The 26,086-nt window shown below is 28.8% G+C and overlaps 1 protein-coding gene across 3 annotated transcripts in view; it reads left to right on the forward strand.

Moving 5' to 3' along the window:
- Positions 1-26,086, forward strand: part of LOC100215092 (inositol-tetrakisphosphate 1-kinase) — a 47,087-nt gene that overhangs the window by 8,184 nt on the left and 12,817 nt on the right. For all 3 annotated transcript variants that reach the window (XM_065803215.1, XM_065803216.1, XM_065803214.1), the window contains exon 2: positions 314-415. The gene's annotated coding sequence lies outside the window, so the exon portion shown is untranslated. The remainder of the gene's footprint in view (positions 1-313; positions 416-26,086) is intronic.

Here is a 26,086-nt window from a genome sequence, read left to right on the forward strand (position 1 = left end):
ACATATATATATATATATATATAATATATATATATATAAAGTATATATATATAATATATACATATATATATATATATATATATATATATATATATATATATATATATATATATATATATATATATATATATATATATATATATATATATATATAACTAAAAAGTAGTAATAAATTTAGCCATTACAAATAGATATAAGATAAAAATAAGAGGTTTTGTGAAAAACTAATACTGATTTAAACCTGTGTTTTTTTTAAAATTATTTTAATTTGTTTTAAAAATACATAAGCATATATAAATTTGTATTCGATAAGGAAAATGTTTATTGGAAATGGTCAACCTCCAAAATATGCATGACGAAAAATGACTTCTTATATCAGCGGACAGTAAGCAACACATAGCTATTTTCACAGAAGGTACTTTTTATTTACAACTTTTTTTATCTACAACTTTAGTATAATGTAAATATTTTTTGTCAAAATTTAAATTGTGTCAAAAGACAATAATCAATTAAATGAGCAGCGTGTTTTGTTTTTTTAAATATTTTTTAAAGATTTATGTTTGCGATCTTTAAGTTCAATCAAATTATATCATAGTATCAGTTGTTATAACAGCTGCATCTGTGTTGTCATTAAATCTAGTTTTAATTAAAACTAAAGAATCTAATTTTAATTAAAAGCTCTTAAAACTATATCCTTTTTCTTTTATATTTATTAGCAAGGTCTATCTTTTTATTTTTATTTTCTTTCCAATTTTGGTGGTGGTTTGACCTAACTTATTTTGGTGGTAAAGAGAGGACTTCTCATTCTAATTTATTGATAAAGTTTGACTCCTCTATATAATTATAAAAATTTCATGGTTCATTAGCAGCAAATCAGTCCTGGTTTCAAAACCAGCTCAGATAATGGTCAAAATTCTATTTTGGTTGGTCAATATAATATATATCCCTTATTTTCTTTCCATTTAAATGTTTTTAAGAAGTTATTGTTAGCTCTCTATTAATGACTATGAGTTACTTATCAAAAAATATAAAGTACAAAAAATATAAGTATTTTAACTGATATCTTGTACAGATTTACTGTAAATTTATATTTTTTTTGATTACATTTAAAGATTACATTTTCATCATCTTTTAATTATACAATATTTTTTAATTTCTGCAAAAGTTATAAAGTTATATAAACTATTACAAAGTGACTGGGGTCCTGGCCCTGGCTAAAAATGGAAATTTTTACAAACCGGGCCCTAGCACACGCAATTTTAAAAGATTTAGCAGGGGTAGTTGCAAACAGCTACTATTAAGTTATGAGTTACTAAAAAGTAAAGGACATGGTTAAAGAGAAAGGAAATGGTTAAACAAAGACTTGAAAAATTGTAGGTTGAATGAGTCAGGAAAATATGAAGATGGGAAACAAACAAGATAAATAAAATTTTTTTTTAGCATGGAGAGGGACAGATACAGTAAAAAGATGCAACTTTGCTGAATGAAAAGCCAAACGAGAACAAGTTTTAGTTGATCTAACTAGAGATGGTAACTCGTTTTAGAAGCAACCATGATAGTATTTGCAGAAAAAAAGAAGGGTGTAAGCCCTCAAGAATGATTTAATATTGCAGTTAAAAAGAAATGACTTAACAATCTTAAAACTTTTATATAAACTAACTAGTACTAAAAAGGAGACTAATCGTAGAATAGTTGTGGAGGTCAGAGTATTTTCTAGAGATTTCTAATATTTGAACAACTTATTTATCACTTAATAATAGTTTAGTTAGGATTTAAGCCTAGTGTCACATAGGAACACATAATAGAGTAATAAGGAGAGTTCTGGAAAAGACTTTTGTAAGACTATAATGAAAATATTGTCTGAACCTCACGCCGTAGAAGATGAAAACTGAGAACTGACTTGAAAATTAACTGTAATAGCAGGAAGAGTATAGGTATAAGATTCAAACCTCAAGAGTTATATAAGAGTTAACTCATTATTTATTATTCTGGGGTAGTTTTGATTATTTTAGGGTGTGCTTATTATTATTTGGCTCTAGTCTGGGGTGGAATAATAATATTAGGCTCACGAGTTAGAGATGGAATGGTAAACTTACTCCGTTAATGACACTGTTGAAGATTTTCCAAAGGTCTCGAGAAGAGATATTCTTATAAAAAAGATGAAAAAAATGATTATGGTTTGTTATAGCAACTGCACAAGAAAATAAAAAATGTCAAGTAGAATGAGAATTGATTTAAAACCAAAGAAAAGAAATAAAAGTTTCACAAGGTTAGGTAAGAGGCGCATTTATGCATACATTTTATGGATTTTTATGGATGTAAACATATATGTTTGCTGTTTATATAGGTGTTGGCATACAATATCTTTAGATATTTGTATAAACTTTAGTGTTATAACAACAACCATACAACAACAAAAAGTAATGTATGATGTAGTACTTGCCAAAAGAGAAGATGATGGTTATATCGATATGCGGTATGACTCTAGCAAGACAAGAAAAGAAGCCATAATCATCGACATTGAAAATTAGATTAAAAATGAAGTTGTATCAAATAACATTTGTCAAAGAAGATTAAATTGGCTTAAGTATCAACATGTAGAGAGCTAGCAGCTATAGGAGAAAATGGTAGAAGTAAAAGGAATAAAACTTGGAGAAAGTGCATTGCATATGATATAAATGAGCTTCAGTTAAGATGATGATGATGATGTTAATCATGTTGATTTTTATATAAATGTATATGGGTCATTCTTTATCAAATCACCTAATGATCCCCAGGGTACCACCTCAAATTTGCTTCAAATTTTGACCACCCACATTATTTATGAAAAAAATACAAACCTTAAAACTTTTATGTGCTGCAGTTTAATACCTATAGACAGGCAGTACCAATCTTTTTCTACTTTTGTGTATTTAGAGCAGCCACTTGTGGAAAAAATTAAAATTATATGTTAAAAGTTAGTTTAACACTTGTAGCAGACTATTAAAATATTGTTTTTTTTTGAAAAATATAATAAATTACATACACTTTGCAGGCATAGCGTAAACAGTTGAAATAAATTATGAAACTTTTTACTGGCAAGGTTCTATATATAGACAATCACCAAAAAAGATTTAAAGACCTATGCTCTATGTAATGACATAATTTTAGCAATTTGAGTGCAATGCTTTTTTAGTTTAAAAGAATACCTTATAGCGCAAGTTATATTATATTTCACAAAAATAAAAATGCTGATAGAAGCATTGAATATGCACAGGAAACACAAGTACACTAATTTCTTTATCTCTGATTTACATAACTCATAATACTGTCATAATCATTATTAGCAAGTTTGTAGTCTCAAGCACTTCTACCATTAATGGATGGAGCACTTATTTGACATATTACTTTGTTAAATGGAAGCCAACACTAACTTGATTGTGCATCATTAGTCCATTTTAAATTTAATTTGTTTCTATGCATGAATTTTACATTAACATCTTGGTTTTCATTACAAATCTCAAGCACAAGCCCTATGTACCATTCATCATTGTAAGCATGCAATGTATTTACCAGGTTGAAAATTTGAAGGATCTTTTTTTGTCAAGTTAATATTATTCAGCAAATGGGTATCATAGACAGTATCACTAAAGATTCTCCATAAAAATAATTTCTCTCCACCTGGTACAAAACTGTGATAGTTTCTTGTGCCTTAGACTATGCTCATCTTTTCATATCGTTTCTTTTGGTTAAAATAAGTTTCATGGTTATTGATATCATGACTTGAAATGTAAAATATGTTTTTTTAGCCCTTTTAAACAGTTCATTTGGTGTGAGAATCTGGTTTGCATTTGCTGCTCATAGACTTCATAGGCTTCTGCTGCTTTTCTTATTATAGTTCCGTCACATAGACTTTTTTTTTTTTTTAGATTATTCACCTACCCAAGGCTCGAGGGGGGCCACTACAGTCGAGGAGGCTACTCATTTTTTTGTGTTTTTTTTTAAATTGTTATTCGTGGTGCAACCCTCTCTCAACTTTTAAACTCCGAAACACGAACCTTGCCGAGCAAGGCCGCTGCGCGGAGAAACTAAGTTGAGCGCGGTACTTCCAGGGACATGGTGGGAGTCGAACTCCGAACCTCTCGCTTCCAAAGCGAGCGCTCTTACCACTACACCACTACCGCATTTTTGCCATGGGATGTAGCAAAGAAGTGATGCTCAGCATTTATATTGTGATCTTCAAGATGGTACATTAAGTTTAACAGTTTACATTAAGTTTAATTTGTAATTTTTATACTGTGACACAGCACCATCACTGAAGTATTTTACTTTATTGATTGTGGGTAGTTTGATTTTGATCTTCGGGAGTAACTTTGTGAGAAAACAATGAACTGTGAATATATTGTACAATGGACCTGGCAAAGATGGTCAGAAATTGTGCAATAGTATTCACATATGAGTTGATTTTTTTCATTTTTGTAATAAACAGCAAATGGATGTAAGGTAGCTTGATTGGCTTGCTAGTAAAACCCTTGTACAGCACCTTCCAGAAAAAAACTATAGGTCTCTGCAAATCCATAAGAATAAGACATGTGTGTTGATCTAATGTTCTTTTTGCCTCGGCTAAGTAGGAGGATTGTGCTTCTTTGATAAAGTAGTGGTGACAAAGGTTTTACAGAATTTCACTTTGAGTTTCAATAAACTCAATAATGCTTGTTTGGACTGTGACAAATGCAGTTTGGTCAGTTGACACCCATTGTTTGTATGTGATCTGATCGTTAAAATCAAAATCATTATCTTCAAACACATTTTCCATGTAAGTCTTCAAATTTAATTTACCGGCGCAGTTGGAACATAGATGCAAGCTTGCATCATAGATGCAAACATGCAGCTTTAACTATCTATATTACAAACACATACTTTCATCAAATCTTTGTAATATATTAAATGGCCCTTAGGTAAAGCAGCGCACGTCAGCTTTGCATTTTGATGATAAGAACATATGCAAACTGAGTGACTTCCATTACTGTCAACTATGATGCACTACTTTGGTCTTATTTCACAAACTTGCTGAATCCAACTGTGTTGAGGGTATAACTTCTTAAACTCAAGCTAAAGTTCCTTTAATCAAACTAATTTTAAACGTTGAACTTTTACATTATTTAAACGCACAGAAACAAAGTCCTTTTTTCCTGGACATTATCAGGGCTGCATAAACAATTATACATCCTAAAGTTTTTTATTGAAAATTCACGTTCAATTTTGTAAATATATTAAGGTGTCCCAAATAAACACTTTTTTTAAAATTTCAATGTGCTCTCAACTGATTCCCATTTTATAGGTCCTAAATAACTACCAAAACCTTTTTTTAAATTTTTTAATGATTAGAATTCAAGCGCTTAACTTGTTTCTCCACGCAGCGGCCTTGTTTGTTAAGGTTCGTTATTCGGAGATATAGAGTTGAGAGAGAGCTATAACCACAATTAAGTAGCCTCCTCGTCTGTTGTAGCCTTCACTGCCTTGAGGAGGTGAATTAACACAAACAAAAAAGAAAAAGAAGTGATAGATGTAAATTCTGAGTTTCACGCTTTTGTTCACATATGTGTATTTACATAAAAACAGCGCTATCTAGTATTTCAATATGTTTTAATATGTTGTTATAGTTGGTACACAAATAGCTCCCATAGGACATTATTAAAAATTGGCAACATTCCCTATGAACATTGTTAGCAATTGATATAATTCCCTCTGGACAATATTATTAGTTGGTATAATTCCCCATGGAGTGGTTAATAAATAATTCCATTTAGAAATTTTTTTTAAAGAGAAAAATTTCTAAATGGAATTATTTGTGTGCGAAGGAATTCTAATTTGTGCGCGAAGGAATTCTTGTGTAAACAGTTATAAAAGCTGTAATGGTAAACTTAGATAAAATATAATATGGGAAGAAATAAAGATTTCATGGATTTTTGATGCAAGTGTAAAATATATTATAAATTTAGTTAAAAAACTGATTATTTCAAAACTCATATAAAAAATAGATAGAACAGCTAAAAAAAGGATGATAATGGGACAGAATAAGAAAAAACGGAAAACTACAGAAAGGTTGAGGTATATTTACCTATTGAAGTAGAGATAGCAGAGACTGCTTCCATCTAGTGGTGATATTCTAAGATACTATCAATTTATACTTGGTGAGTCACAGGTTAAATACAAACCCACTTCTACTAATGTTGGTTGCAAATTGAAATCCAAATCCAAGGATCTTATTTGTAAAAATGGTGTTTATACAGATCCTGATAATTGTTGCTTGGTAACTAAGATTAAAAAAATTTGGAATAATGCTGGGTTTGGCAAGAAATTTCTGAGTACATTATAAAAACCAAAATCATTAAACTCAATTTAAAATACAAGAAATTGATTAAATTGTCTTCTCTAAACTGGGACAGCATTCTTGATAAGCAATCAAAGTTAGAGAAAGATTTTCTCACAGAATCCTATCAGCTTTTTGACATCTCGACTAAGAATTTTGAAAAAGATATTCTTGCTGATAGATCGAGAGCAGATGATGCCAAGCTGGAAGATATAAAGTAAGTTCATTAAATAACAATTTCTTAAGTTGTTACATTTTCTTTCCTACTTAAAGTAACTTAAGTAATAGCATATTATTTCCTTTCAAATTTTTACGTTTAACTCTTTTCATGGTTTGGTCATCCAAGAAAAACTAGAACAATTATTAATTTATTTATAAATGTCGTAACAGATTTAAATATTTTTAGTTTTCATGAAGACCAGAAATTGGATAGGAAAGAATATATGGGAGCAAAAGTCGATGAAGACTACAGTAGGAGAGTACTGGATGCAAATAGGAAAAAGAATAAGCTAGATAAGTTAAGAGATAAAGAATAAGAGAGACAGAAAAACTTAAAAGATATTAATGATGTTTTGTTGTCACATGACTCCATGACAGAAGAGATTTAATTTAGCAGTGAGTAAAAAAAGTCAAACAAGAACTATTTGCAATCAGCGTCGAAGAAGATTTCCTGGGTAACAGTCGGAAACGCAGGTATAGTATTATTTTAAAAACATTTTTCTGATTTTCACAAACTAAGGCTGTTTTATTGAAAAGTATATAATTATAAATAGGTAGAAAAATGTTATAAAATAATACCTGGGTACGATTCTGGAGATATGATAAATCTAGCAGTGAATATTGAAAAACTCATTGAATGTACTGCTATTCCAGCAACAAGGTTCAACGTTGGTGTATGACCTTATCTGGCAATTTTAAATGAAGTATTTAAAGCTGGAGGTATAGAAATTAATGATATACTGCTTTCACGAAGCACACTTCATAGAAAAAAGTTCATATATGTAAAACTTGAAGGAGACTTGGATTGGATTTCAATAACGAATCATCTTAAAGACAGACGGCTTATTCTTCATTTTGATACCAAACTGTTGGAACAAATTACCACTGGGCTTGATATTATTCAAAAAATTGAGGGACTTGCAGTCTCAGTGAGCTACCCGGATGACGATACCATGGAAGACCATCTTTTAGGTGTTGTTTAATGTCCCTCTTCAAAGAGAGTTGACCAAGCAGAGCAAGTGCACAATCTTTTAGAATATTATGGATGTAAGAGCAAATCATTGGTTTATGCTGTGATACAACTGCAAGCAATACATGCGTAGTCAATGGAGCAGTCCAAATTCTTACAGATATTTTGAAATCACTAATGTTGTAGATAATGTGTAGGAGACACATGAATGAAGTACATGTATCTCACTATATGGCTGCTCTTACTTGTGAGAAAACTACAGGTCCAAGAAGAGCTCTTTATGTCAAGCTAAAGAACAAGTGGTCTGAAATCTGTGAGAAAGTTAATGAAGTGAAAAATGTATGTAATTTGGACTGGCAAAGAGATGATCTGAAGATTGGCTCTTTTCCTTACAATGATTTAAATGCTATCCAGACAGCCTAAGCATTGAGAAAAGTCAGTAAGAAGATTGGAAATGCTTTGCTTCTCAGTATGGGATGCCATACATGGTATTTAACTCCGCAACTCTGTGTTTTGTCCTTTGGGGATAAAGAAGTTCCTTGTGAAACAAAGCTAAAAATGCTGTTAGCTCTGATAGAGTTTGAAGAGCCAAATGAATTTCAGCGTTGTAAACCATCAAATGTACAAATTGGAAGAGACCACAAAGCTACCTGAGCTGATTTCCGAGCAAAGCTACCTTTTCTTCAAACATTTTAAAATATCAAGAGCAATAATAAAAGAGTGGCTCAATAAAAGTCTTAATACTATAGATATTTTAACCATCCTCAGTTGCTTAAATTTACTGATAAATATTAGTTTTTATGTTTTTTTTTTTTTGTATTTTCATATTTACAAATATAAACTATCAAGTTAAATAGTAGTGAAAAAAATTAGAAATGATTTATACGCATCTATTTTTTTTTTTTTTAAATTCTAAAATGTAAAATTTTCTAAAATGTAAAAAAATTGTGTTTTCTATTAATGTGAAGCCAGCTTAACATTAAAACCATAAAACTCGGATTTTACATATAGCACTTCCTATCAAAATAAAACCATCAAATTTTTTTAGGACTTATTTAGGTTACATAGAATGGGAATCAGTAGAGAGCTTTTTTTTTTTGGGACACCTTAATATATGCATATATAAATATTTTATATATGCATATATAAATATTATCAAGATCAACATGATCACTATTGCTATCATTATCATCATCATCATCATCATCATCATCATCATCATCAGTATGTTGAAATTTATTCGATAATGCAACTTTGCGCTTTTATTCCAATTTAACGGCGCGTAGCATTACCGAGGTTTTGATATTTTGTTATTGTTTTTATTAAAAATGGGGTGATGGTTAAATTGTTATTCTGATATGATTTTAAACATTGTTAGGAGTCGATCACCCCTAAAAATATAATGATCACCATTATCATATAAGCCTAAAATATGAATTTATCATGAAATTTTTTTTTTATTAAACCAAGTATAAATTGTTTCTAATTATACTTGAGTTAAAGCTTGATTTCATGATAAATCTAAAAAAACTCATAATTTTTATTTTGTTGATTGGTGATTATGAAAGTGAGTGATGGACTCCGTTATCTTTGGTATGAAAGATACTGAAATAATTTTTAATAAAAAGAAGATACATTTTTAGCTGTATCACGGGTATGTCGTAGAAGTTGCATTACCGATTAATGAAGGTTGCAATACCGATCGCTTGTAAAAACCTTGATTCTTTGTTTATTTTAGGTCAAATATCAGTAAAAAACCATAATCCAAAGAATAATCTTTATTTTTATGAAAAAAATTATATAATTTTTCAAAATTAAAAAAAAAATGTTGAGGTTTAACAGAAAAACTTGTTAGTTTTAAACAAAATACGCATATTTAATGGTGGTTTACACGGATTACTTTTGATGAATCGAGTAAAACTTTTAAAATTTACTATATTTAATAATAAATTAATATAGAAGTTAAAGAGCTTTCTATGAAAGTCTATTTTTATAAATATTGTTCCAGGAATATTGACTAAATGTTAGGATAAGTACATGACCAAAGGCGCTGAATTATTAAGAAAAATCGGGTATCGAGAGACATCTTTTAAGAGCATTTAAGAAAGCATAAGGCAGGTTGGACCCTTAAAAGAAAGTTATTTTGGTGGCTAAAACCTTTAGCGTAAGATAATGTAGACATTATATAATCAGTGAACTAGAAACAGTGAGTAGTTTATTTTTATCTATAAAGGCGGGTGGAAGGGTGGTACGCTGTTTAAAAGCGGAGGTTTTTTTAAGCAATGCTAAAAAGTAAAAATTACATAATAAATTAAATTCATAAACTAATTTTAGGATATATATATTAAAGAATCGTTTAAAATTGATAAGGTTTATACTGTATTATTCCGAAAAATGTTATAACCGCCCCTCTAACTTTATATCATTCAAACTTTTTTAAAGTTTTGTAGTTTTTATGGAAATATAATTTAATATATAATACGTATGGTTACTGTAACAGTCTTTAAAACCGCCTCAAGAAGAGGATGACGTGCCCGGTTAAGCAGAGATTTGATCTCAAGCATCGCACTACGTCATAAGTCTGCGTCAAATAAATTTCAAGTATCTGTTTCATCTGAAATAGATAAGGAACTAACTATATATAAATTGTAATTAAAGTATATAAAATGAAGTAATAACTGTAAAAGATGCGTTCCAAAAATTCAGTCCTATTTAGTTTTCATGATCCATTGTTGAACAAAATGTAACCACAATCCTATTGTTTTAGGGATCGTTCATAATCACGCAACGCTAAATTTATTTAAAAAACAGAAGATTTTAAGTTTTTTTACGTGGTGATTTTTATTAAACTTGATGAGCTAGTTTTATTTCTTAATTAATTTAAGGCGAGGAAAAACTTTTGATCTTTTTTGTTTTGTTGTTAGTGAAACTTAGCGTTTCGTAATTTATGGGGTGTTGATTAAGACCTTTAAATAGGTAATCTAAAACCTATTTCCTCTATTATATTAACTGTTTTGCTTTAATTTAAATTATTTTAACATAATTTGATCTATTTTGCAAAAAATATAAATCACTTTAAGCAGACAAGAGTTATTTTTTTCTAATAGAATACAACATGTACCAATATACACTCATATATATATATATATATATATATATATATATATATATATATATATATATATATATATATATATATATATATATATATATATATATATATATATATATGTATATACACACACATATATATATATATCTTTAAAAATATTAAAAGATTTTCACCTGATAAAAAATTTAAATACTACAAATCTTCACATTTAAATCAAATGAGAGAATTTTTCATCAGAAATTTAACAGGTAAAATTAACAAGTAAAAATTTTGACTTAAATTTGGTAAAAACAAATGCCAACCTGTTGAATGAAAAAATTTCGAATTTCAAAACATAAATGCTAATAAAAAAGTTATAGCAAATCGCAAACTTTGTATAATATTGATTGCTTTATTATACTTCAAAACTTTAACCATGTTTTTTTATTTAATCAAAGTATTAAAAACTAGAAATATTTCGAAGTAAGATTCATATGTATATATATACATATATATATATATATATATATATATATATATATATATATATATATATATATATATATATATATATATATATATATATATATATATATATATATATAGACACACACACACACACACACACACACACACACACACACACACACACACACACACACACACACACACACAGATATATATATATATATATGAAAAATCTAAAAATTAGAGTTTTTTATACAAAAACTTCTTTTTTTCATAACGCACTTTAGCGACAATCTGCTCAGCAGTAAAATTTTTAAATAACTCTTGAGCTTCACTATTTTGATTTATTATGCTTGTCACATTAGCTTGTGAAACAACATTATGGTGGCCAGATATTGTAGAGGAAAATAATTTTCTTATCATTTTTAATTAATCTGTATTGAATAAAAACTTCAAACACTGCTTTTCCTCATTTTCATTTTGTACTTTGCATTTTCTTAAATGTAGCAATTTGTCATATATTTGTTTAGGAGATCGAAATTTCAGAATTTCATTTTCTGCAACAACTTTCCGAATTATAGGTTGATTTAATGTTATAGTATCAGAAATATTAAATAGTTTATGTAATTCATTTATTTCATCTGTTGTCCAACTTTTTTTTGCGTGTATTGAATTAGATTGAAAATTATATTCCTCATCACTTTCACTAACATCACTAGTTTCAGAGATATTTGAACATTCGGAATCTTGATTTTCTTCAGAATGTAAAGTCTTTTTTTTAATATTGGTTAACATAGATGATGATTTAGGGAAAACTTCTGATTTTAGACTTTGTGCTTTAGATTCAACTTTGATGTCTCCAAATAAAGTTTCAGTAACTTTTTCAGATGCCTCACATGTATCTTGTTTGTTTTTGTTTAGGTAATACCACCGTTGAGCTGTTGTTTCTTTATGTTTCATAAGGGTTGCTAACTTGCTTTTATATTCAGGATGATTGTCATAAAAAAAAGTAAGCAGACTTTTTCGAACCATCGTAGCACTGCATCGTTTTTCAATTGAATCTTCATTTGGCAGACACTTTGAAAAAAAAGAATTTAATTGAGTTGAAACACCGCCAGATTCAAACGCACACCCAGACCATGTTATAAAAAAGTTTTCCGACATTTTACCTGGAATTGCGTTGCGTATAATTTGATCGTAACAATCACACATAACTTTCAGATCAGGATTTAATATAATTTGACATGGACCGTATTGTTTAGCAGTTTTATGTTTCCTCACTAAAACAATAAAACTTCCTGTTGGTGAAAAAGTTCCTTTTCGAAATTCTGAAGCTGTCATACTTGAGACAGCTCCAGACCGTGAAACATTATTGGTTATTAGGCCAAAAAAAAATACAGTCTCTAATATTTGTAAACAGAGTTCGAGTAACTAGAAACTCTGACGGCCTGTTTTTGTAATTATTGTAAATATATTTAACATTTTTAACAACATCTTGATAAAAATCACTTTTAGTTATAGCTTGAAAAGATTCCTTCGGAATTATATTTTCAGCATCTGCCATCATTACATCATATTCTCTTAGTGCTTCTTCACCACGCAGAGAGGTTCTCCAATTACTAATTTCTTTCTGACAAACATTGAGAACATCAGCAGATAGGACGCAAGGAACAACATTGGGAACAGTGGGAGTTAATTTAGAACGTAGAAGAAAATTTACAAAATGGCTTAGTGATAGCAAATAAGAACGTTGAGTGCCTGGCTCATAACCTTTTTGTTTTGAGTAAGGGAACCATTTATCTTGTAAGAGTTTAAGGTTTAATAGACTTGTGTAACATAGATCAGTCAGGTTGGGTAGCATTAGAGAGTCTGGTAAAATGACTTCCATCATTCTTCTAATTTGATGCATTTCATTTGATGCAGCTTGTGGATCTTTCTTTCCTCCTGATGGACTTTTTAAGTAAAGAAGAAATGTGTGAAGATAATCTTGAAAACATAGAATGTCATTTTCTCCTTTTTCAATTATAGTATTTGCTTCATTATCATCTTTATCATCATTACTGCTTTTAGGTTTATTTGGCAAGCAAGATGTTTGGAAATATCCAACTTCATTTGGTAATTTTGTCATAAATCCTGACCCTATTGAATTAGGTAAAGCAGAGTTTGTTTCGGTGCATTCAGATACTGACATATAATTACTTTCATTATAAAGTTGCTTTTTGTTAAGCATTTCTCTATATGTAGCCAAATCATTTTTAAGATGATGGGGAGCTCGATAAAGATGATCATGTATGTTTTTTGTAACAATGCTACATATAGGACATATGTATTTTGTCTTTTTTTTTACTTTTTCTCCACCTGAGGATCTTGTTTTTCTTAGATCAAAAATACCTCTAGCTTTTCTAGCTACTTCAGGATTAATTTTATGTATATTTCTAAGATGTCTGGGAAGATCAATAATGTATGCACCACAGTCTTTTTCTGTGCATTTAACTTTTTGGCGGAGAGATTTTTTTACTTCTTTCAAATCATTTTTTTCAAACTTAATATTACTCTTCCATTGTTTAAATAACTATATTAAAAAATACTAACTCTAACTAAATAAGTCTTCTCAAAATAAATTAAAATAAATTTTTAAAAATAATCATTTTCTATTAAATAGAATAAAAAAAAAATCAGAAAAAACTTTTTAAATTTTTTCAAAAAAACTTACTTTTTCAGCTTCAGACACCAAACCAACTTTCATAAATCCTGTTAGCATACTTCCCATTTTTGTTTGTTCATTTTCATTCATGGCAACTCGACTGTTTAAACAACAAATATTATTTTTGAGAATAAAACAAATTTAATTTTATTCATATAAATTTATGCAATTATATTTTTATAAATATTCAATTGGTCATAGTTTTAACCTGTGAATATCATTGTTCAATTCTTCATTCTTTTTAGACTAGATTAATATGAATAACAGAGCATGATAAAACAGTAATCTTTCAAAAGATTATAAAATATTTTAAAATAAATAAATTTTAACTTTTTTTTATGACAAATCAAAAACTTTTACTTACAAATCTTTTTCCAAACCGCTTATACACTTTGGTCATATCACTTAAGTGCTCCTAAATTGTGAACATTAAATTTATAGATATTATATATCTTAAAAGTAGATGTTTTTTATTAATAATTCCTTAAAAAAAAAGAGAATTCAAATTTGCAAATATTATAAATGAATAAGGGTTTAAAAAAACCCAAATAATTTGGGTAAAAAAAGGGGGAAAGATCAAAAATGAAATTTATAGACTTGGATCAATTTGCACAAGCTTAATTAGTTGATGTGCAAAACCAATATATTATTTACACATGTATGAAAATAATATATTTGTTTTGCAAAAACTGGTATTTTCATACAGGTAAAAACAAACTTGAAATTAAAAACAAAAAATGCTAATTGTTTTGGATAAGGCTTTTAAGTCAGCATTTAGGGGAAGGTGCTCATGACATAAACTGAAAAAAGCAAACAAAATAAATATACAAAAATATAAAATTTTTTACTGAAAAGATGAAAAGTTCTATTATAAAAGGAAATATGGTTAAATAGTACAAATTTTGATAATTAAAATTACATTGAGTTCCATTGCATCCACACTGGCATTTAAAGGTGATCTTGATGCTGAAGATTTTTCCTGAACATATAAATTATTTATGAATATATTTCAGACACATTGAAACAATTTTTTTTAAATTTAGATTGTAGTCTAAATAAAACATACAAAGCTAATAACAGACTTTTAAATGCATAAACATACAAAAAAAAAAAAAAGATATAAACAGATATACTGCTCTGCTAGAAAACACACCATAATGAGCAAAATTCTATTAAATAGTAAGGTTCTTATGCTAAACAAGGGAATTTAATCACCACTTATGATATATTACTCTGACTAAACAATCATGGTTAAAAATCAATTAGGAGGTTTGTATTAATAACATAATTATTAATTATGTTATTAATACAAACCTCCTAATCGAAAATTAGTGATACCAAATCAAATATAAACTTAAAATAAAATAAAAATATTTGGTTTTTAAAAGCTCCTATTTATTTTCTAAGCAGGGCAGTATATATCAGCTCTCGATTAAACGTAAAAAAACTCACGACAGTTTCAACTTTATTTTTAAAATAACAACACACAAGTGCTAAAATATTCAATTAAAATAACATAATAAAACCTAACTCACTCCATGCTCATTTTTAACATCCATAACATTTCCTTTTCCAAAATCAAACATTTGGTGTTTTTCTTCTACATTAGCCACTTCTGTAGTTTTTTCAACTTTATTCTTATTTTTAACATCTATTGATTCAATTTGAAAATGAATGTTTTCATCAAAATCTGAGCCAACCTGTTGAAAAGATTTGTATTTAATTGTATTCTTATTAATCATATTGCATTTGATTGATAAATAAATATTGCAAAATTAAAGCTCTAGATTGTTTGAAAGTTTGAGATAAATTAAATATTGTGTTGAATAAAATATACTATTGTAGAATTATGCTGTTAACTGAATTTTACTTTACAATTAAAAAAACATTTATGTTTAGAGTCTCTTAGCATAAATATTTTAATTAAACTGTTTAGAGTCTCTAAGCATAAATATTTTAATTAAATTATTTCAATTAAACAAACCCTGTTACATTATTTAATTAAATGTTGGATTATTTAATTAAACTCAATATTATATTATTAGATCAGGATTTATTTAACTAAAAAATGCAACATTGAGTTTAATTAAATAATGCAACATTTAATTAAATAATGCAACAGGTTTTATTTAATTAAATAATGCAACAGGGTTTATTTATTTTAAATAATGCAACATTGTTTTACATTTATCACAAAATAGTATAAAGTAAAAAATATTTTTAGAACTTATTATAAGCTCTAGTACCATTTTATACTTTATACCTTTTTGTATAAACATAAGCCTTATGTTAAGAAATAAACAACAAATACAGTAACAATTTAATACCTGCACATATTTTACAGACAACATAGCCATCACCAATTGTACCTCCATGGCATTGGATATCGATTATTTTTTTACATAAGGCACATATAGTTCCAGAAAAGGAAGCGTCCCCCGAACATACGTGGCATTTAACCATTTGAATTTGTAGGATTTATAGCTGACTAAATATTTTTGAAACTTTTAATTAAATTAATTGTTTCTTACCAACAAGGCAAATCAAACCAAAACTTTAAAATCAAAATGTTTTAGTTAAATCAATATAATTAATATTGAATAATATTAAATAGTTAAAACATTAACATTAAATTATTTGTCCAAGTGCTAATGTGACATTGACTGTGGTATGACATACATACATACAGTATGTATATAACTAAACAACATTTAGTGAAAATACAGCTTCAACTATTTTTATTTTTTGATAAAATCTATTTTAATAATCCGTTTAAAAAACTAAAATTAATATTATTATTACAAACTTTCCAAAACACTTTAAAAAATCTAAAACCATCTTAAACAAATTTTTGAAGATTCCTCAAGTAAATTTAATGGCGGAAAGCTTTAACATTTTCTTACCGGTGCCGATTTGACCTATTGCGGGTTGCATAAATGAGTTTAAATACATTTCGGTTGCAAAAACGAATGACGTGGTTGCAAAAACGATAGCGCTGTTGCAAAAACGAAAGCGAAGTTGCGATACCGAAAAAAAATCTACATTAACGAAAAAAAAAGTGACAATACCGAATTTAACTATGGTCATCATCATCATCATCATCATCATCATCATTGTCATCATTATCAGGCTTTCCTCTTTTATACTGTTTCTCTAATATAAACAATCTAGAGCATTTTCTTTCCTTAACTAAACCTCATTCATACAATATATAAGGCGCTCTCTTCAAGTTTTCTTACTTCTACCACTACCACTTTTTACTGAAGCTGCTGCCTCTCTAAGCTGATACCTAAATTACTTTAATCTTTTCTAACAAACCTTGTTTGATACAGCGTTTTTTCTAATCTGTCTAAGATTATGCCTCCTCTTCTTATCTTGCTAGAGTCACACCACACATCCATCTGATCATCATATAAATATAAATACTAAAGTTTTTATAACAATGAAAGGATATTGTATGCCAGCATCTGAATAAAAAGCAAACATATTTATTTATACCCATAATATGTATGCATAAAGTGCATCTTGGAAGCTTTTAATCCAGAATGGAAGCATCTATTCCTTCTCTTCAATATTAAGTCAAGCCTTATTCTACTCCGCATTTTTACCATCTTGAGCAGTTGCTTTATTAAACAGTAATCATTTTTTTCATCTTTATTACAAGAACATCTCTCTTATAAACAAATGTCTTTTTATGATTCGAAGAAGCCAATGTAAAAAGGTCCTGTCTGATGTTAAGCTCTGTTATTCTCAGTTTACTAAATCTTATTTCTTATATCAGATGTTTGGTTCTAGAGACTTTTTGTCTTCAACAGTGTCATTACCTAAAGTAAGTCTAACATTTAATCTCTAATTCATGGGTCTGATCAGAATAAAGCAGAGTTTTTTTGCAAAGATATCTTACTCTAATTTAACTCTTGAATTCTTGCTAGTTAAACAGATTAACACATTATTAAACATCAAAATCACTATGGGTTCTAATGCTAAAGTTTATTCTCAATTAAACAATTCTACAGTTTGTGCTCCAGACAAGATTTCCATTATAGTCTTAAAAAAGTGTTCTCTTCAATCTTCAGAATTCTCTTCAATTTTGCTAAACTTTTAAAAAGTGCTAAATAAGTGGTTCCAATTTTTCAAAACTCTAGAAAACACTTTGACCTCTCCAACTATCCTATAATTAGTCTTCACTCTGTTATTAGTCTCTTTACATAAAGTTTTTAAGATCATTAAATTATTTTTTTCTAACTGCAGTATTAAAGTTTCTCTATTTTAAGTAACTTTAGGTACCACTTTAGTGCTGCCCTTAAAATCTAAATCTACAATAACAATCTGCAATAACAATCTTCATGAAAATTTTACATTTTAAGTGCCTTTATTTGCTGACGACTCAACTTTATACTCTTGTCATAACTAAATATCTTCACTTTTTGCTTATTTAGAACAAGCAGCCGGTTTTTAATCTGATCTCTCTTCTGTAACAGCCTAAGGTTTGCAGTGGCTTGTGGATTTAAATTCTGGACTTAAAGTCCACAATTTTTTTAGGCAACAAAACTCATTTTTTTACTGCAAAAAAATATTGCAATATTGTTGGCATTCCTATATTGATGAATAACAACCCTCTTACTCTCAGACAAAGTCTAAAAACACATTGTAAATGTTGTCAGACCTGCCTTATCTGCCAAGCTTGAACCACTCTCCCATTGTTGTAAAGTTGCATTTCTTTCTTTTTTCTACAAATAGTAGAATTCTGGAAAACACATTTTTTCAGGTTGCATTTCTTTCTTTTTTCTACAAATATCATGGTCAATGCTCAAACAAGCTGTCATCTCTATTAGAATAAACTAAAACTCATTCTTACTTGGCTTCTTATTCAACAAGTTGCATCCTTTTACTGTATTTGTCCCTTCATGCTATAAAAACTTTTATTCATTCAATTTTTTTCCTTGCATATCAAAAAGTCTTCCCCAACTTCATGCTTTCCATTTTAATACATCCTACAACTATTAAAGTCTTCAGTTAACCTGTCTAAAAAATCTAGTATTTTAACCTATCCTCTATTTTAAAGTAACGCATAACTTAATAGTGGTTGCTTGCAATCTTGTTTGAAGTAAATTAGATTTTAAAAATATATAAATTTATGCCAGTATTTAATTAATAGTAAATGTAAGTAGAAAATGATAATATATTAAGTTTTATAAATTATTTTCTAGCCCCGGCTATCAATCCCTGCTAAATCTTACAATTTTCCAGGGCCGGGTTTGCACAAAGTATCATTTTTAGCTGGGACCAGGGCCGGGGGTCCGGTCACACAAATTGTCTTGTGAACTCCTTGGACTCTTAAATTTAGCTGACTTTTTGTTCAACATTATCTTCCAAAGGCTATCATATTTTAGTCTCAGCTTTAGCAAGTATTCCTTTTTCATTTTTCAACTTTTGAGCTTTCTTAGCAAGATGTTATGAAACTGAAAATGTTTTGCAAGTTTTTTCAATTGACCAACTATCAGGAGTTAGTGTTAGTAGTTAAACTTTTTCCTCCTTCAAACTTATTTTCATTTTATTTTTTATTGCATCTAACAGTTTGTCTAAATCATTACAGTTAATACATTTTTGCTCTTTTTCTGATACTATATCTTTTGGGTCTATATCCAATGCTGACGCTACTAGGTATGTCATACTTGTTGCAATTTTTTTAGCTTTTTCGCTTTCCATATCTTAATTTGTTGCACCTACTTACATTTTTGAGTAGAGATATTTCCAATAAAGACACACTCTTATCAAGGTCTAAACAACTAAAATCTTCTTCAGCAGCTTCATCAACTAACTTCTGTAATTTGTTCAAGATTGAATTTATTCATACAGTTAGTACAAATGTTTTAACCAGGTTTGATCTTAAGTTGATTTGCTGATGATATGTTGACTTAAGACAATCTCTTGATAATTTTTTCTTGTGGACTTTAAATGGATCACAACAGTATTTTTGTGATGTGAACTAGATATGAAGTGCTTCATATCTAAAAATATAGGCTTTTTCATGGTGAAAACAAATCTCCTTATTTGGTTCAAAAATCCTATCTTTTAAATTAAAACTTCAATATCAGTATCTTTTAGTCTTATTCTTCCTACCATTCTGCAATATGACATTTTACCACAATCTTCATTTAAAACTCTACCCATACAATATTTCTCTTACATTTTTTCTAATCTAAAAATATAAAAATTGAGGATTAATTGTGTAACATAATCTAAAAAAAACTTCATATTTTTCCAGTAATAAAATTAGTAAAAATAAAATCTCAAGTACAAATGTGATTAAAACTGTCTAAAATGCAACCAATAAACTATTTCTAAATATAACTATTTCTGCATACACAAAACTTTTTAGTTTTTGGTTCTTGCAATATTAAAAACTAGTGTTTCCAAAAAACTGCATTTATAAAAAACCACTGTTTTGGTTTTAATTAAAAAAAAACCCCTCGGTTAACCGTGGTTTCGGGTTTTTTTGTTAATTAATAAAACTTATGTAAGTTTATCTTGCATTATTTATTAAATAATGCAAGATAAACTTTTGACATCTGTTGAGGTGGGCTTTTTGGAGAATATCGCATTGTAAATTTTTTTAAGATTTTCTGTTCTTTTGCCCCTATTTCGTTACAACAGAAACTTTTGCTTAAAACATTTAAATTGATTGATAGATTTAGGCAAGTGTGTATGCTGTCTTTATTGAGAATTGCATTTAATTCATCCTTAAGAGAAACAGGTGAACTATCCAATGTTGTTCATGGTGCTTCAGCTTGTAGTAGCTCCTCATCATTAAAAGTAAATCCAAAAAGGCTAAATGCAAGTTTTCCAGCAAAATTTAATGTATTTTTTAATAAAACAACAGATGGATCTTTTAGGCACTTTAACAACTGCATAACATTTCCGTTAATTCTTTCATCGATGCACTTTTTTAAATTTAAATGTAATAAAGATGCAATTTCTGTATTCATAGCAAAAAGTTTTGAAAGCATGAATTCAAGAACAGTATCTGTTGTCGATAAGGTTGCATATTCTCTGCTAAGGAATTCCACTGCTAGGCTTGCTGGCTCTAAAACGACATGTAATGAAGCTAATGACTCAAAATCTAGCTTGTTGGTTACATCAAGAGCATTTAATTCAGTAAATGTCTGAAATGTAAATTTCTTAGTTTTTAACAAAGATGCAGAAAAAAGTGAATTCCAACAATGATGAACATCAAGATTCCGGTAAATTTCTTTACCAAATTCCTCAGTAACTTTCTACCGAAAAATTTGATTATGAACTGATGACATTTTCATGAATTTCACTACTATTTGTGCGTTTATGAAAATTTCAGGGTAGTCAACATTAAGACTTTAATTAAAAGTTTACTGATTCAAAACTAAAATTCATTGTAAATTCCATGTTCATCCTTTTCTGAATCACTGCCCATTTCCTTGGGAACTGGTACATTTGTTTTTATTTTTCTTGTATAACGTTTCGCATACACCAAGGTGAATTGCATGATTAAATTAAAAGTGATCAACAATGTCCGTTAACTGCCTAAGCTTCTTGTTGATTGCTGCATCATCTTGAGTAGAACCTATTACATCTCTTTCCATACAGACACCAAATGAATTCAAATGATCCCTAATATTTTTTATTAAATTTTCAGCTGGACACGAACCATAAATCCTAATGAGGCCAGTTTTATAGGTTTTCTTACATTCATTTTCATGCAGGTTGACACCAATGTACCTTCTGTGCCTTAAAGATGTGTATTCATCCTGCGTTAAGCTGAATTAATATCCCATTTTAATTTTTTTGATAACTTCTTGTTTCATCACTTCCTTTTTATCAGAAAAATCTTGATGGATTAAATTCATCATAGTTGTTGGACTTTTAGGAAGCTGATTTCCTCTTTGTTTAATCGATGAGCGAATAAATTTGTTGTTTGTTATTGTATTATCGAAACACTGTCTGTAGCTAGATCAGCTACATTTCTTTAAAGTTCGTTTTTTGTAAATAACTGTTTATGGTTTTGATTTTTTTTTTTCGGTGGTGGACTTGAGCTGCTGCTTGATTCTCCAGTTGAAGGGCTATTGATAGTAATTCCATGATGCAAATTATGATTCCGCAAAGTAGTTATGGATTCACTGGAGCATGTTACAACAGAACCACATCTATTACAGAAGCCTTCAACATCTCTTGAATTTGGAATTTTACACTGGACAGCAAATTTCCATACTGATGACATGATTTTTCTAGAAGATAAATTTTCAAAATATATTTTCATTATAAGAAATAAGAAATAAAAATCAATAAAAAAGATACGAAACATTGTGAACTATTTTTATTACATACCTACATGTTAATATTTTGTTGAACCAAAATAAACGCTTAATTACTAAAATAAAAATTTAATTACTTACAAATTTGATTTTTTATACTTTTCTATAATAAATAAACATTCAAAAGACATGATACAGAAAAACCGCTAAAATGGTTTTTGAAAACCAACAGTTTTTATTTATATCGGTTTTGACCAAAAATCGTGGTTTTCGGTTAAAATCAATTGGAAACACTAATTAAAAACTGAAATAATAAAATCCAGAAAATACTGTGCAGATTTAAATTTTAATACAAACACTTGAAGCAATTGAAGTATTTTACACTCAAATTATAACCATGTGGAAATTAAATCATTATAATTATATTATATAAATACATGTTATAAAATCATATCAAATAAAGTTAAGTTAAGACACTGATGTTATTTTAGGGAAAACTGATTATATTTATTCAGGAAAAATTAAAAGTATACACCTAAGTCATAGGGCTACAATCATGTCATAAGATAGAGTATAGGTCTTTAAATCTTTTTTGGTGATATTGTAAGAACCTTGCCAATAAAAGTTTCATAATTTATTTTAACTTTCTACGCTACTTTCTATGCCTACAAAGTGAATGAAATTTATTGTATTCTTTTGAAAAAGTGATATTTAAACAGGCTGCTGCAAGTGCTAAACTAACTTTTAACACATAATTTTAATCTTTTCCACAAGTGGTTATTCTAAGTACACAAAAGTAATAAAAAATTGGTACAGCTCGTCTTTTGGTATTGAACTGTAGCACACTAAAGTTTCCAAAATTTTTTCTAATATTGAATTATTTAGCAACGTTCAGGTACAAGAACTCGAAAATTGTTTAAAATCAGTCAAAAACACCTGCAAAAATAGATAATATGGTAAAAAATTTCAGGTGATCATCTATTTTATTTAAAAAGTTAAGATCTGTTAATAATCAAAAAATTCTACTGTAAGCTCAAATTTTTCCAATTTTGGTCAATATTGATTCAATTATAACTTTTGAACGGTTTGGTCAATCGAGCTGAAATTTTCAGGATTGTGTTTTTTTCATAAAAGCTGTGGGTGGTCAAAATTTGAAGCAAATTTGAGGTGGTACCCTGGGGCGCTTTTAAAAATAGGTGATTTCATATGGAATAAACCATATGTATAAATGCATATACATAAAATATAACATAAATTGCGAATAAAAAAGTATACTTTAGGGTGTATCAATGTCTATGCAGCTAAAATTTTTGAACCTATTCCTAAAGCTTTATCTTAACAGTCCACTGTGTCATAATGCAATTAAAACTACATTAAATCTGTAAGAGTAAACAGTTGAAAATATTATATTTTATTGTTTAAATAACTAATTAGACTAAGTTTCCGTTACTAATTTTAGGCTTTTTTTGATGAATTAAAGTTTTTAAATAACACTGATCAACAAATAAAATTTTATTGTGCATATCTTGTTAACTAGGTGGTTTTTTAAAACAAATTAAATATGCTGATTTCAAATATGCAAACCATTTTTCACCATCACGTCAAGTTGTAAAGATATTTGGGTTCAAATCTTTAGTATTTAAGGTAAAGTCCCTAATATTGTCGAAAAAAAGTTATTCAAAAGTATGTCAACCTGGGTCTCAAAAGAAGCGTATTTTCATAGAGATTTTAGAAAACATAAATGTTTTTCCTTAAAATTTATTTTACAGAATGTTATTCAGCAATAATACAAAAAATACTTATTTTTATTACAAATGAATAACATTTTTAAAATCTTTTTTTTCGACAATATTAGGGACTTCACCTTAAATACTAAAGATTTGAACCCAAATATCTTTACAACTTGACGTGATGGCGAAAAATGGTTTGCATATTTGAAATCAGCATATTTAATTTGTTTTAAAAAACCACCTAGTTGACAAGATATGCACAATAAAATTTTATTTGTTGATCAGTGTAATATTTCAAAATATTTCAAAATCTTTTTTAGATGACAGCTAAAAAGTAATTAGTATGTATTTAAGATTTTGTTAATGTATTTAAGGTTTTTTAGAGAATTAAAAGAAATAAGTTTACATAATTTGTTTACATAATTTGTTTACATAAGTTTACATAATCTGAAATAAGTTTACATAATTTGAAATCTAGTTCCTATTATTTAGATGTGTTGTGTTTACTGGTTGTTGCGTTTTATTTCCTGGTAGATATGTTAAAGAGATGCATATTTTATAAACTAACCTGTTACCCTAGTATGATAATACAATTTAGACATGATTCATACTCTCAATTTTTTTCTCAAATCTAATAAATAAGGGGGGGGGAGGGGTTGAATTGATAGTAGGAGGATATAAAAATTAATCTTTATAAGTTTATATAAAATGATATATACATATGAAGTCTCAAACACTAAAAAACTGCCCCTACACCTATGGTGGAAAGAATGTTTGTGCTGCTATAAATATGAAAATATAAAAATGATTTTTTTATTTAAACAGATCCTCAAAGCGTTCCTGATTGAATTATTTTTATCGCAGTGTTCCATTTCATTGTCCAACTATTTTTTGTCAACGGCTTCAATGTTGTTGTTTTCAATATGCTTTTAATGGCACGGCGAGATATTATGTAGCTCTGTTTAAATCTTGTAAGATGTGGAATAAATTGGGTAGATGTTTCTGCCTTAAGAGTTTTCCTAATTCATCAATAAAAACAGTATCTTTTCTTAAATCATTATTACCTCGACAAAAATCACCTAACAAAATGTTGGATGAGCTAACAGCATTTAAATTAACTTGATTGTTTTCATCTTGGTTTTCTATAGCACCTGTTTCCACATTTGTATTGTTTTTCTTGTCTGTCTGATGTGTTGATTTATAAATAAATTTTCACCTTCACAATCAAATAATCCATCTCCTTCATCTAACGGCTCTGTTTCACAAGTTTTGTATCTTTGCTTTCCTTTTACTCCTATTGGAGGTGTAATTAGCCCCTGGAAATCTTTCAAGTTTCTTGGGCTTGGGGTAAGCATCAGGTTTTTTCAAAATGCTTGAAGCTTTTCTCCCACTAAGGCAAAAACTCTTTCCAAAACAAGATAATCCTCACTTCCGTCCAAAGCATTGGTTATCCAAAGTGCCTTAAATCGACTAGTTACACCAATCTCCAACGAATTCCAACTTTCTAGCAGCATTTGCATCATTTGATCCCTGGATGGCTTTGGAGTTTTTTTGGGGTCAAGTCTTAATTGCGCCATCATAAGGTTTTGTTCCAACTTTTGGTATTTTACTTTTAAAAGACTGTGGAAATCTGTATTGTTAATTTGGACATCCCCTGTAATACCACCACCTATTCCAACGTAAATATAGCCTTGCTTCAGTAAGGGAGCTTTGAATTCTGGTATTATGTGCACACTATAATCATCTAGCACGTAAATCCCGTAATTTTGATGTGTAAAAATATTGTGCCTATTTGGTAAATTAGCTATTGTACTCAGCATATGTTCCAATTGATAGGAACCTTTAGGTGCCCATTGAAACTTTACATCTTGAGAAGGATTAAGTTTTATTCCAACATCTTTGCCTTTAAACACAAATTCTGGTTTAAGCGAGACTTTAGGGTCACTGCAAACTTGAGTGTAAACAGCAATTCATTCTCTTAAAAGAGAATAGTTTTCTTTGACGTATGTGTCCAAACCAGTAAAGTTTAAGGTCTTTTGGCTAGAACTTTCATTCCGGTGGAGTGGCATTTGGTCACCATTCAGCACAGGTGGATCAACTCCAAAATTTTCAATAAAGTATTTATGTACAGTCCAAATATTTTTCAGTTACTCAAATATTCTTTCTTCACAGTCGGCCTGCATTATTTGAAAGCGTTTGTTAGGATGGCGCAGACTGACACCATGCTCACTCATCCAGTTATTATTTCAATGGTTGGAGAAAAT

The sequence above is a fragment of the Hydra vulgaris genome, chromosome 08 (genome assembly GCF_038396675.1).
Source record: "Hydra vulgaris chromosome 08, alternate assembly HydraT2T_AEP".
Classification (NCBI taxonomy): Eukaryota; Metazoa; Cnidaria; class Hydrozoa; order Anthoathecata; family Hydridae; genus Hydra; species Hydra vulgaris.